General features: G+C 30.6%; 1 pseudogene; it reads left to right on the top strand.

The window, feature by feature from the left end:
• Positions 1 to 366: 366 nt before the first annotated feature.
• LOC115882459 lies at positions 367 to 14,702 on the top strand (annotated as a pseudogene).
• Positions 14,703 to 15,216: the final 514 nt, after the last annotated feature.

Below are 15,216 nucleotides of genomic sequence, written 5' to 3'. Positions count from 1 at the left end.
TGATCTTGAAGTTATTTACCATGGTAAAACATTATTTCAAAATACCGAAAACATTTTAAAATACCGACAGAAGATATTCTAGTCTAGACGAAAAACATGTATACCGAGCTATATAAAGTTTTATTAGGTTTTTCACATACTACTATTAAACAATACAAAACTATATACGTCAAAAACAATTATACAATTTTCATTTTCAGTAAACAATAGTTCGTTATTTTACAGAAAAAACGTTTAATTACATACTTTTAAAGTAGAATTTTATGTTTGTAATCTTGTAAGCGTTAAATAATTGATACAAAAATGTATGTTAATGTTAAGTTAGTAATTGAACTTAATTTTCTTGCTAGCTTTGACGTTTTTGCTGGTTTTCTTGGTTAATCATGACACAATGAATAAATTAAATTATTAAAAGAGTCCAATAAACCTTAGTATTCAGAAATGTAGATATAGGATACGTCCATAAAAATAATAGTATCTTTTAGAACATACTCATTTACTTCACATATGTACAAATAAGTGCATTATTTAATTGGTTTATACAGTTATCTAAATCACTTTCTTTTAAAATTATACAGGTAAATATTACTTTTACGAAATAATTTAAACATTTTTCAATGTCTTTTTCTCTTATTTATATGTAATTCATACTAGTTTTATAAGTTTTGTCATCCCCACTCCAGGATACTCTAAAAAAATATTAAAATTACACCTTAATTTTTATGTATATTAAATTACAGTTGAGGGCTGGAACCTTTGGTGTTGTTACAAAAAAAAAAACACTAAATCACCACAATACACCAAAACACTTTTACTTTTACACTGGACGCGCGTTTCGCTAACCATGTTAGCATCATCAGCAGATGATTATAAACTTTTATATAAGTTTATAACATTTTATAAAAGTTTATAATCATTAGCGAAACGCGCATCTAGTGTAAAAGTAAAAGTGTTTTGGTGTATTGTGGTGATTTAGTGTTTTATTTTGATGTATATTAAAGTTTAATATAATTTGTTCTAGTGGGCCGATTTTAATGATTTTTTAACCAGTTTGTAGCTAAATTATTTGACTTTTTAGCCTTTTTTTAAATCAAAAATTAAAGATCCCATCTGTGAATTATTATACGAGGGAAAACAAAATGTTGTAATTTAGGTAAATGTTTGAAACAATCTGTGGAATGGTTTAGAAAAGTAAAGAATTTAAAAACCACTTTATCTTTAAGATTAATCTTTTCTCTATAGTTTGGTTTTTGATTCATCTTTGTAGCCTATTTTTGTTGATGATATTCGCTTTTAACAACTAAAGTCAACTGGAAATAAGTGTTTTTCACAAATTCTGTATACTTTCTACGCTACAAACACTGTAAAGTTCTATGAAAAACTAGTTAGTATATCTATAGTTTATATATCTAAACACTGTTATTTCCTTCATATTTTACCTAAATAATATTTTTTAATGTAATTTTGGTACTGTGTTTTCTTTTTAAAGCAGTTATTTAGTCTACTGTAAGTGTAAATTTTAATTATTAAAGTTAGTGCTAAGCAAAAGTACACCTAATGTCAGTAACAGGATGTTTTTTAAAAAAACAAATGTCTTGTAAATATCGGTATAGTCTATAAAATGAATAACTTTGAATTTTGACCGTTATTTTTTACCAACATGGCAAATATAAAATACCTCTGTCAAAAAAGTTACTGATATTCTTTAAATTGAGTGCCTTAACGCATCAGATAGGTAACTCTTTTTACTTTCGTGAAATAGAAAAGGAAAATAATAAAACAAGTGACAGTTCTTCCTCTTCTTGCAAAAATCAACACGAAATGTTATAATTGTCAAAAGTAAAATGTCATCAACTTTTGACATTTCTAAATATCATACCAATGCCGTCTCTAATAGGACAGCCTCCGAGCGAGATTTATGACATCACACTAGTTAGATACTACGGATTAATAAATATGTTGTAGAAAACATGGAAAACATAATTATTCCTCGCATTTTTGGTTTGTATTTTAAAAATGATATAGCTTACATGAAATATACATAATATACAGTTAATAAATACAATATATATACCAATTTATAGTAATAAATACTTTGGCAAATAAACTACGAACCTAACAAATGCGATTTGGGGTTTGAAAATCGATCTAATTTAACAAAAAATTTTAATATCTACTAATAGTGATGTATTGTTATTAATGTTCAAAAAATTATATTTGCAAATAATACACTACCATAGAAAAAAATGCGTCAGCAATGACTATGAAATAAAGATCGCTGTCATTTTATACGTAAAATTATTCTAAAATTTTTGATTTTCTTGGGATTTAGGTTCGGGAAAAACGCTGATAAGATAATTAATATAGATAAGTTTTCATTTAGTTTTTCATTATTTTTATTTGGTTAAAAAAAAACGTTTCGGCTAACATTATAGCCTTTATCAGAGTTGTGTCATATGAAAAAAATAGTGTCGAATATAATCCAAAAAATTACATATAAAATATTCACACCACACACCACATAATGTTTACTACAATTAATAAACTAATATAAACTTGTTAAAAGATTACCACATATATTTTAAAATTATTATTCTTAACACTAAAACTATCTACATTGACTATGGAGTACGATTTCAGCCATATTGTAAAACATTTGTTGCATTTGTATGGTTCATAGTTTATTTGCCAAAGTTATATATTACTATAAATATGTATATATATATATATATATATATATATATATATATATATATATATATATATATATATATATATATATATATATATATATATATATATATATATATATATATATATATATATATATATATATATATATATATATATATATATATATATATTGTATTTATTATTTACATTATGTATATTTCATGTAAACTATATCATTTTCAAAATACAAACCAAAAATACGAGGAATAATTATGTTTTCCATGTATTCTACAACATAATATTTATTAATCCGTAGTATCTAACTAGCGTGACGTCATAAATCTCGCCGTGAGGCTGTTCTATTAGAGACGGCATTGCGTCAGCATGGCCGCAAGTTGCTAACCTAATAAAATTAACACTAGAAAAGCCCGCGAGAACTGTCAAATTCAAAGTTATTCGTTTTACAGACTATACAATATCGGCGTTTACCCAGATCACGGAATTACAAGAGATTAAAAGAGGAAACGATGATATTTTTGATGGAGTTATTGGACCCTCAAAATTAGGGTGCGCATATATTGGCCTTTTTATTTAAGAATAATACATTTTTTTCCTGCAATATTTTAAACTATAAGTCGTAAACTTTCATTGTACCAATAAAGGCGCAGTCTCACGACTCGTGTACTTGACAAACATTTGTAATTGGTATACAGGGTATACACGGTACTTCGGGCATTTATACAGAATTTCTGAGTTATAGAAATTTTAAAACATTTTCCGATGCACGTCATCAACTTTGAGTGACAAGCGATGGCGACAGCGCTGCCAGATTGTGATGGATTTATGAGATGAATCTTAATTTAAAAGTGACAAACAATATATTTAGTATATAATTTTTATATTTTTTTTAAGGCAGCAGCTACTCGCAACAAATTGAATTAAGTAGAAATAACTTGAAAGTGGCATAATGTGCTTACCGATCAATCTTACTTCTTTGACTGCATTCAAGGGTAATAAAGGACATTTATTGTCACGTTCGCGTTGAAAACATTTTATCAGGGAAGCTATAAGCATAAAATAATAAATACAAGAAGAAGTGTCAAGTCTTTGAATAAGAAGACTAAGGAAGGAGCAAAATGCTATCCATGTATTTATGCATGGTGGGCGGAAAAGCCACCATAAAAGCTCTCTAGGGTAGGGATCCTTGACAGTTCTGTTTGACGATTCATTTGACACATTTGAATTTGATTTGAAATTTTGTGGATTTGTCAGTCTTTATGGAGCTGATTTTATGTTATTTATTATTTATTCTACTACTGATAGTTGTATAAAGGTAGTAAATCTAGATCGAAATTGTGGCAGAACTTAAATTAACAGTGACACTATCGCGATTTATCGAAAAAGACTCTAAAATAGTTGGTTGTGTAGCGTGCGGTAGATCTCGGCAAAAATTGAGAGAAATAATGGAACAACTTTTCGCTAGTAAGTGACTATATGTATAATATACATACGCGTAGTAAACCGATCATTTATAAAATTCACTTAAATTAACTAAATTATATATTTTTCTTGCATTTTAGCTTTTATTTATTACTTGTTAAAGATTAGATGTCAAAGAATTTAGATACGTTAATTTGACTTACCTGCTTCAGTAGCGTATCGGATGTTTGTGTTAATAAATACTTATTATAACTTATCTATTTTTATTAGAATTATATTTTTATAACAATTTTAATAACTACCAACATTTATTCACAACGTAAAATAAAACAACAAATTATTGAGTCTACCCCACGTCTACCCTACATCATAGTTTTACATTTTTTAAATAAAATTAGAACGACACTGATAAACCGGAATTTAAGTCGGCCATATTTGAGGCCCATCGCGGTGTACCTAATATTTTTGATATGCTCCTTCCTTAGTCTTCTTATTCAAAGACTCAGGTTTATAGGCTTTAGTGTCAATTTCGATGTGATTGATGACGTGCATCGGAAAATGTTTTAAAATTTCTATATTTATTATAGAAACTGTGCCGCATTCCTGCCAGACCCTGTATGCCAACAAAAAATACTTGCCAAGTACACGAGTCGTGAGAACGCGCCATAAGAAAAATATTGTTTTATTTTTATCATGGATATTTATCATTAGAATCTGTGAAACTAATCTGTTTGCTATCTGTATTTGTTAGTTCTTTAGTAAAAAAAAATTGTCTTCGTTTTTTAATAAAAACATATCTATGTATTACGAAAATATATTTTCTCAATCTTTTTTAGCTTCATTTATATACAGGGTGAGCGGAGTCTTAAATAAGTGCAAATATTTTCAGGGCTGGTAGATCTGGATAAAAGAATCATATTTTCTCTCTACCATTTTTCAGATAAGTCCAAAATAACCGAGTTATTAACGCCAAAATTATAATGAAAGAAGCGATAGCCTCTAAAAGAAAAATAAAAGAGGCTTTTTTAATTCAATCTAATAAAAATAAATGTATTGCTCATGCATCTGTAGATGTTAGTAATCAGTGGCGGATACAGAGGGGGGCCCATGGGGCCAAGGCCCCCCCTAAAATCTATAAATTGGGTTGATTATTAGGCTTTTGGGTTAAAAATGGCGCTCTAATATGCATATTCTGCATTACTTTTTATTTGGGCCCCCCCTAAAATATATCCCGGGCCCCCCCTAAAATAAATTCCTGTATCCGCCCCTGTTAGTAATGTATGGCAATCGCTTCTTTGATTTTAAAGAACAATAGATACAACAAGATAAATAAACATAACATACGTAAAATTTAAAAATAATCATACAGAAAGTTTGGGGCTTTTGGTTTTACCTTATTAAGTAATTGTTATCAGGTAGTAATTGTTAATTTTGAAGTTTAAATATCAAGTTAAAAATGTCATTTTAACAGAACGTCAACGGTTTCTTGTAGACGCATCTGTTTTAAAAAAGTAAAGTGTTTTCGAATAGTTGAATTTAAATATTTTAAATAGTTTTTTTCTTTATTCTTTGTATTTTTTTTCTCCCGACGACGGAAAGAGATAACTTTCCGAAACATTAAGCATTTTTTTTTGCTTTGTCAGGCAAATTTGTATTACCGTAAACATAACTTCTGACAAGCAGAGTCCGTTTAGGTTTAACGCAGAAGTGTTTACAAAAAATAATTATTTTATTTTGTAGATTTTCTTGCAGTGCAGTGGCGAAATACCCATACAGGATTTTTTTGGAAAAACGAGTTATTTAAGTTTGAAAATTTAAAAAAAAATGATTTTTTTGAAAAAGATTTGAGAGCCACCGGATTTTTTCTGTATTTGCATCTCATTTATTGCCTTAACCATAGAGTAATGTCGTAACTATGATAATATCCTTAGATTAAATAATATCTGAGATCTTTCTGAGATTAAGAAATTATACCGTGGGAAAATTTACGGTGAACAGGGGTCAAAATATACCACCCCTGAAAATATTTGCACTTATTTAAGACTCACCCTGTATAGCTGTATGTCCTTTAGTACAAAATGCTTCTTTATGGCTATTTACCATTGCGATAAAAAAAAGTAGTACAAGAATTAGTAGTCCCAGATAGAACTCCTGGTCTATAAGGATATCGAGAAGTTGTCACTATGAAAACAATACAATACCTAACTTTTTAGGCGTTACCATGAATTTGGTAATAATTGGTAGGTATATGGTATACGTGGCGAAATAAAAGTATAAAAAATTTACCTACCTCTTAAAAACGGGCAATTTTTCAAGTTTTTTTTTTATTTTATTATAGACCAGCAGATTAAATCATATTTTGTTGTACTACTTTTTTTTTTATCGCAATGGTACATGTAAAGTTTATGTGTCGCAAGTCGCAAAGTTACCCCGACATTTACTACCCGACGGGGTTACTTTAGTAAAACTTTAAAGTGCGTTAACTAAAGTACTGCTTAGTATTTTGATTTCATATTTTGGCTAATTTTGGTGTTATAATAAAGAGGTTAAATGAGACGGCTTAGGTTTAAATATTTCATATAACACGGACTATACAGGGTGAGTTTCCTACGATGTTCTCTATGGGTATCTCGGAAACTACTGAAGATAGAGAGTCGGTTAAATAGGGAAAGAATTGCAGTTTTGTGGGGTCATAAATATGCGCCTTTCAGATTTTTGAAAAATTTCATGGCTTACTAGATATTTCGAAAAAAAAAAATTCGGCTATTTTAAAAATTGTTCCTAATTCCATTATAACCTATTTTAGACAAAAAGTTTTCAGATAAAAGTTGCAGATAATCACATCCTTAATGAGACTGTGTCCTCCGTTTTTTCCTAAAGCCTGTCATTTTTGACATATGACACAAACATAGGTTTTTTTAAAATGGAAACCATAGTTGGCGATGACTTCATAAAAAGCGCCATTTTTTATGCTTTTTAGTGATATAAGCTATAATATCTTTTCTTCGAAAAATTACTGAGTTATAGCCAATTCTTATGATTTTTAAACAAATTCACTTAGTTAGCCATGGAAACAAGTTCAATCGCCGTTGCTCTCAGAAATGTGAAGCTGTCACATCCAAACTTTGTAAATTAAAATAAACAAAAATTGTAAATATGAATTTTTCAAATGAAGAAAAGCTGTAGATACTCGCGCATCAATAGAGTGGTTCCAACATGATCTTCCATTATGACCCCCCCCCAACCCCATAATGAGAGAAATGTTAAAAATAATTTGTATCATAATCATACAAACGCAGGGATAGGAAGAGGTGGACTAATTGCATGGGCCTCCCCGATCACCTGACCTATCCATTATAGAAGTTTATATGCGGTATAGTTAACAATAAGGTTTACAAAGAACTTTTGAATTAAGAGTGACACTAGAAGTGGCGGTACGAGAAAAGTTTAATTAAGCCGACCGGTCCTTCTATGAGAATGTAGTAATTCAGTTTTACAAAGATGCAACTCAAAACAATGGCGGATTTTTTGAACATTTTCTAAAATAACTTAAAGTGTATGTAGTGATATTATTTTTTTAAGTTTTAGTTTGTGTAATGTAAATTGTAAAGAACCGTAAGAGCGATTGAACTTGTTTCCATGGCTAACTAAGTGAATTTGTTTAAAATTGATAAGAATTGGCTATAACTCAGTAATTTTTCGAAGAAAAGATATAACTTATATAATTAAAAAGCTTAAAAAATGGCGCTTTTTATGAAGTCATGGCCAACTATGGTTTCCATTTAAAAAAGCATATGTTTGTGTCATATGTCAAAAATGACAGGCTTTAGAAAAAAACGGAGGACACAGTCTCATTAAGGATGTGATTATCTACAACTTTTATCTGAAAACTTTTTGTCTAAAATAGCTTATAATGGAATTAGGGACAATTTTTAAAATAGCCGAAATTTGTTTTTTTTCGAAATATCTAGTAAGCCATGAACTTTTTCAAAAATCTGAAAGGTGCATATTTATGACCCCACAAAACTGCAATTCTTTTCCCATTTAACAGACTCTCTATCTCCAGTAGTTTCCGAGATACCCATAGAGAACCGTAAGAAACTCACCCTGTATATTCCATAACATATCCTTTTCTTGTTGTTGTTGCAGATTAGTAAAAGACAAAATGTCTTATGGTTTGGTACCGTACAAATTTAAACTAGATGCAATAATTCAAAGTGGTCGTACTACCATTTACAATATTGATGGCATCAAAGAATGGTTGAAACAAATGCCTATAATACCTCCGATGTCCGAAGAACAAATTGCTGTGTTTCTGCTGGCATGTAACAACGATATAGAAGCTACCAAGAGTTGCATATTAGCTTATTTTAAATACAGGGCTGGTGGACCTGAATTATTTTCAAGCAGAAATATGGATAGTGATCAGTTAATTATAGCTAATAAAGTTGCGTAAGTGAACTTACTTTTATTCAAAGATTTTATGTTTTGTAACTAAAAATTAAAAAGAAATTCCCAGTATTGTACCCCTAAAAATATTTGCACTTATTTAAGACTCGCCCTATATACAGGGTGGCGCACCTCATTCTCCTCGGTTGATTATACGGAAACGGGAAGATGTAGAAACAAAATATTTTATGGGTATATGTGGGGAGGTAATGTGGGGGGCACAATTTAAAATTATTTTGAAATGTACAGGGCGTTTCAGAACTAAGATCCATACCAAAGTTATATTTTTTCTTATGGAACACCCGGTATTTTATTTCATTTTTGGATTCTTGGGCCCAAAAAATGTATTTATTATAAGGGTTAAATATGTTTAAAATCTTTGGTTTTTGAGATATTGAAAGATATTTAAATTTGCATGCTACAATAGAATAGATTATTAACACCCTGTACATTACTTTTCTCAGAATTAGTTCTTGTGCTGAGTTTAAAGGTAAAGAAATAAACTTTACAGAAAAATGTTATTCCTTCCTTAAATGTATACAGGGGTATCAAAAATTGCTGGTCTATTTTAAATATTTATTTTACATAAAAACTTCGTTATTTCAAATGCAACACTATGTATTTTTTTAAATAAATCGAAGCAGATTTAAATGCTCTTTCAAACTATATTAGAGTTGCCTATACCTATCTGGCTCAGATTTTGAATAAAAAGCGATTTTTCAATAAATTTGTAATCAAGATGGCTAGTGTTGTCATGGCAAGTTTCTAGTGACAGTTAGTAGCTATTTTCAAAATCAAAATTAGTTTATGGACTTATTTAAATTTATACCAGTTTACTTTTATTTAATTTACCTACAATAGTTTAATAAATAATATTTATTAAATGTGTCTATTATTCTATCAAGAAAAACGAAGAAGTAATCTTTGAATTATTTTACGATGACTTGTAGATACATGGATTTTCTATAAAAAAGTCAATTACGGCAAATTCATTTTCTTCACTTCCAACGACAGGTTTCTGCCTAATAGGTTTTTTATAAATCACACTACCAGGCGAAATAGGACAAGAAGTTTTTCAAAGAAACTCTTATCAGGAAGATTCCTATTTGGATATCTTTGAGCATAAGCCCTTGATGCTAAGAAGCAATTTTCCTCACAAAATAATATCACTATTTTAGTAACATATCTATTCGTTCCGCCAGCAGATACAGCTTTATTTTTCTTGATAAAATAATGAATACTTACTTATTAAACTACTGTAGGTAAATTTAAGTAAACTGTTATAAATTATAAACTATTGTCCATAAACTATTGTCGATTTTGAAAATAGTTACTAACTGTCACTAGAAAATTGCCATGGCGACACCAGCCATCTTGATTACAATTTTATTTAAAAATCGCTTTTTATTCAAAATCTGAGCTAGATAGGTATAGGAAACTCTAATATAATTTGAAAGAGCATTTAAGTCTACTTCGATTTATTTAAAAAAATACAGGGTGTTACATTTGAAATAACAAAGTTTTTATATAAAATATATCCTTAAAATAGATCAGCAACTTTTGATAGCGCTGTATAAATTGAAGAAACCAATACCATTTTTCAGTAAAGTTTATTTCTCTACCTTTAAACTCAGCATAAGAATTAATTCCGAAAAGTAATGTACAGGGTGTTAATAGTCTATTCTATTGTAGCATGCAAATTTAAATATCTTTAAATATCTCAAAAACTAAAAATTTTAAACATATTTAACCCTTATAATAAATGCCTTTTTTGGGCCCAAGAATCCAAAAATGAAATAAAATACCGGATGTGTTCCATAAGAAAAAATATAACTGTGGTATGGATCTTAGTTCTGAAACACCCTGTATATTTCAAAATAATTTTAAATTGTACACATTGTCTCCCCACATATATCCCTAAAATATTTTGTTTCTACATCTTTCCGTTTTCGTATAATCAACCGAGGGGAATGAGTTGCGCCACCCTGTATAAAAGCCTATTTGACCTGTTTCAGTAAAGTAGCCGTCCTACCGCACAGAACAAAAGAAAACTACGTCATAGTAGCCGGAGAACTGCGAGAAACGTCCTATTCTAATTTCTATTTGGACGGCCAAACCAAATACTTGTATATGTTGCTGGACTGTTTACTTTACGAAAATCCCCTTCTGGTGTTATCGTGGTCATCAACCTTAAAGGAGTAAGTATATACAGTGTGGTCAAAAAATGTTATTATCAAGCGAGCATTATACCGGTTGTTTTTCAAAAGTAACTCACCCCTATATTTTTTTATTATTTCAGATAAAAAAATTCTATAGTTCATATCAAATAAACTCTTAGTCGCGTGATTAAGCTTGACCGGCAAAGCGTTGCCTACTTTTATATATTTTGTTTTAAACAAAATCTTTTAGGAAACAAGAACAAATTAATTATAAATATATAAACAGTTATTATTTACATCAACAAAACTCACCTCCTTAACAGCACTTAAGGGACATAAAGGGCCATTACTACCACTTTTTTGTTCAAAATATTCTAATAAAGTTGCGATGAATTTTACGGCTATTAAGCTATCTTGTACAATTCACACTAAAAGAGGTTCTAAAAAGGACAATGTTCGACTGCAAAGTCTGCTAGTAAAATGTTTTAAGTTTAAAGTATCACAACATAATTCATTTAAACCAAAAATTCGTAATGCAAAACTGAAGTGTCAAAAAGAATGACAATGTCAGGAAATAAATGAATAAATATGACAACTTGACATTTTTTATAGCAGAGCTACAACCTGAATCCCCAGCGGGAAATTTAAATTCCAGTTAGTCAGCCCGGCGCCGAAAATGTCCATGATTAGCAACAATGAATTTAAAAATCGCGTCATCGATTACGTAACTAAAAGTTTAATTGGTATCGATTATAGTTTTAATAAGTGTTTTTTTATATGTATAGGAAAATTTACTATTGTATAAGTGAGCTACCACAAAAAGCTTCCGTAAAAACATACAGTTATTTGACTAAAATATAACTGGATGTTGTTTAATTTAAGTTTAATTTAATATTTTTAGGTTGGCCTAATGCATCTGACCCGATTTAAGCTCATTATAGTACGGAAATTTTTTCAGTATTTACAGGAAGCGTTACCAACTAAGTTAAAACAAATTCATGTTTTGAATACGTCGTATATTTTTGACAAAGCTATGATGATACTAAAACCCTTTATGTCCAAAGATTTATACGAAATGGTAAGTATTTATTATTGACGAGACTATAAAGTAGGTACATTTCATTTTACTATTTTATATTCACTGCCACCTTATAGATCTATTGTGTCTCATTTTCTTGAGTTATAACTCATCATACAGTCGACAAAAGCCAGTATCTGAGACGGTTTAACAAAGGTTAGTTTTCCATCTCCAATACCAGTCATACCAAAGTTTATGGCACGAATAGTTGTAGTCTTGGCGCACACTTCTATGGTGTTTCCCCATTTTTCCTACAGAATATGCATTCGCCGTTGTTTCTTAGCTTCAATCTACTGAGGTATATCCTGTTCATTGAAGAGACAGTGTCCTGTTAAACACCCCGTGACAATCCGAAGATTTTTCTTACTTAAATCAAGGAAAATCTTTTATTTTTCCCGGTCGTAAGTGCCCAGGAATTTCTTCGAGTGTCTTAGACCGTTGGAGGATTCCCATTCCATTTTATAAGATGAAGCAGTCTTCCAATGTCTTGAGTTCTACTTTAAGTTTGTTTCCACTTGTAAAGCAAAACCGTTCTGGTCTAGTCAGCGAAGTGTTCCCTCCTTTTCTAGCTAGATCGGTTGTTTTTCATTACCTTCTATCCCTTAGCTCCTCCATCTATATACCCTCGCCTCTTGAGTCCACGCCCGACAACACTGTAGTATGGCGCTTAAAGATCTGTTGGTTCTTCTGGAAATTTCTCATTTCGACAAACCTTGAACTCCAATGTAAGGACATCGAGTTGGCGAATCATCAACTTGAGGGAGGAGGACTATGAACAGTAGGGTGAGCCAAAAAAACTAACCTATGAAATTTATGGGTTAAAATTAACCTAATAACCGAGAAAAAAATATCCCCGGAAGGCAGGATTTTCAGCTCAATTATAAAAGGTGTCGGTGACCATTCAAAGTTTATTCAACCACGTACGTAACCAAACCAGTAAAAAACACCAAACCAAACACGTAAAAAATCTTTTTTCATTAAAAGTACCATAACTTTGAAAAAAAATTACATCACTGATTCTTGTAGAGCATAAATTTCCTAAAAAATCAATCTGAGAGTAATTTTTTTTAATTCAATAATTCGTATATTTGAAAGCTTTGAAAAGTGAAAAAAATCAAAGTATACAGTTTTAGTGTTTATTGATTAAACATTTTCATATTTAGCAAAAAAAATAAATTACTCTCAGATAATTTTTTTAGGATTTATTAGGTTTATTTTAACCCATAAATTCCATAGGTTAGTTTTTTTGGCTCACCCTAATGGACAGGTCCTCACAATAGAAATTAACCTCAAATCAAGGAGGCTATAGAGGAAGAGAGAAGAGAGAGATATCCTCTATAGATTCGAGACAATACCGGTATCAGGTCTAAGGAGAGACCAAGTTAAAGAGATGAAGAAAATGGAGACAGATCTTCCAGCCTCCACCTCACTGGTACTTCAGTCGGAGACAAGCTCCTCGACTGTGAAGGGCACGGAGGGTTAAACTCAAAGATATTTAAACTCGGTTTTAAATATCTTTGGTTAAACCTCAATCGTGGAAGGGTGTATACCCTCGTAGGAGGTAGATGTCCACTTCTCGGAGGATAAACATATGTTATCAGAAGAGGATGGGAAATACCTTGTCCCCCCTACAACAGGAAGATCCCCATGTATGATGTCTTATATCTTATATACCAATATACCGGATGCGTCTCAAAAGTGGCTCACCCCTATAACTTTTATTATTTTTTCAGATAAAACAACGAGATTTGGTATGTTAGTGTATGACATAAATTAGGATTGATTAACATATTAAATTGTTTTCGGTCACTTCCGGTTTCACCGGAAATTACTACAACTTTTGATTTTAAAATGGCACCCTCGATATTTTTTTACTTTATTCGATAGAAAATGACACTCTGAATAGAATGACATATCATATGTCAATTTTTGACATTTTCGCATATGGTTTATTTGGAATTGTAACCTGCGGTTCATAACAACAATTTGACTCGAAATACCAAGTGTGTGGTATCAAATGATTCGTAAAAAATGCTTTTTCCACATATGCTAATGAGCCCCCCTCGTTCCATTTGAAAAAATTGAAATATGATTAAAAATACGATTTGGACATCTTTTAACCGGCCAGGACAAGACACTAAAAACATTAGACGATCAGATCTATTTTTCCAAGGCTCCTTGATTAAAAATTAGTATTTTTAACACAGCCATGGTGTGTCTAGATTGAAATTTAAAATAGGTCACTCTAGACTGAAATTTAAAATACAATTTGTTTTTGAGCGAATATGTCAAAAGTTGACATATGATATGTCATTCGATTCAGAGTGTCATTTTCTATCGAATAAAGTAAAAAAATACCGAGGGATGATCGATGATCAGTTATAACTCAAAAAAGGAAGACAGAATAGATCTTTAAGGTCGCGGTGATTAACCCCCCCCCTCCCTTCATCTTATTCTACATTTTACATTCTACGTAACTCTACCGTATGATCGAAAAAAAACGGCGTCCAGTTGGCTTGGAAATGACGATCGATGACATTCCCCATATAATTTTACACATAAAATGACAGCGATCTTAATTTCATAGCCATCGCTGACGCCGTTTTTATCGATCCTACGGTATTAACCTTATATTCTTTTTAGATCAGTACTCACACACCAAATATGAATATCAATACATTCCACGAAAAGTACATCCCAGCTAACTTGTTACCTTCCGATTATGGCGGTACTTTACCCAGCATGGAGGTACTTTCTAGCGAAACAAAAACGTTTTGTAGAGATTTAAAATGCTACCTAGACAGTACCGAGCAACAAGTTGAAATTTACAAGGAAAATAGAATCTGAAGATTAAAATTTCGGAGAAACTTAACTGTACACCAAATAAAATGTTAATTTATGGAGAATTGCAATGTTCTTTTTTTTTAGTATTATATTATAGGACTTTCATAAAAAAGTATTCTTTTTTTTATGGAAAATTGGTTTAGGCAAATATCACGCCATATTTTTCAGTCAAAAAATAAACATAAATTTTGATTAAAAGAAAATAGGTATCTAAAAGCAGGCAAAGATTAAATTTCTTCCTATACCGGGTGCGTCTCAAAAGTGGTTCACCCCTATAACTTTTTTATTTTTTCAGTTAAAAAACGAGATTTGGTATCTTAGTATATGACATAAATTAGGATTGATTGACGTATTCAATTGTTTTCGGTCACTTCCTGTTTCACCGGAAATGACTAAAACTTTTGATTTTTAAATGACACGCTCGGTATTTTTTTACTTTATTCGATAGAAAATATCATTCTGAATAGAATGACATATCATATGTCAACTTTTGACATTTTCTCATATTTTTTAATCTCATGTTTATTTGAAATTATAACTTGCGGTCTGTATAAACGAAAATTTGACTCGCAA

This window comes from Sitophilus oryzae, unplaced genomic scaffold (genome assembly GCF_002938485.1).
Source record: "Sitophilus oryzae breed Bouriz unplaced genomic scaffold, Soryzae_2.0 scaffold_1000_pilon_pilon, whole genome shotgun sequence".
Taxonomy (NCBI): Eukaryota; Metazoa; Arthropoda; class Insecta; order Coleoptera; family Curculionidae; genus Sitophilus; species Sitophilus oryzae.
This window is presented reverse-complemented; position numbering and strand designations above follow the sequence as displayed.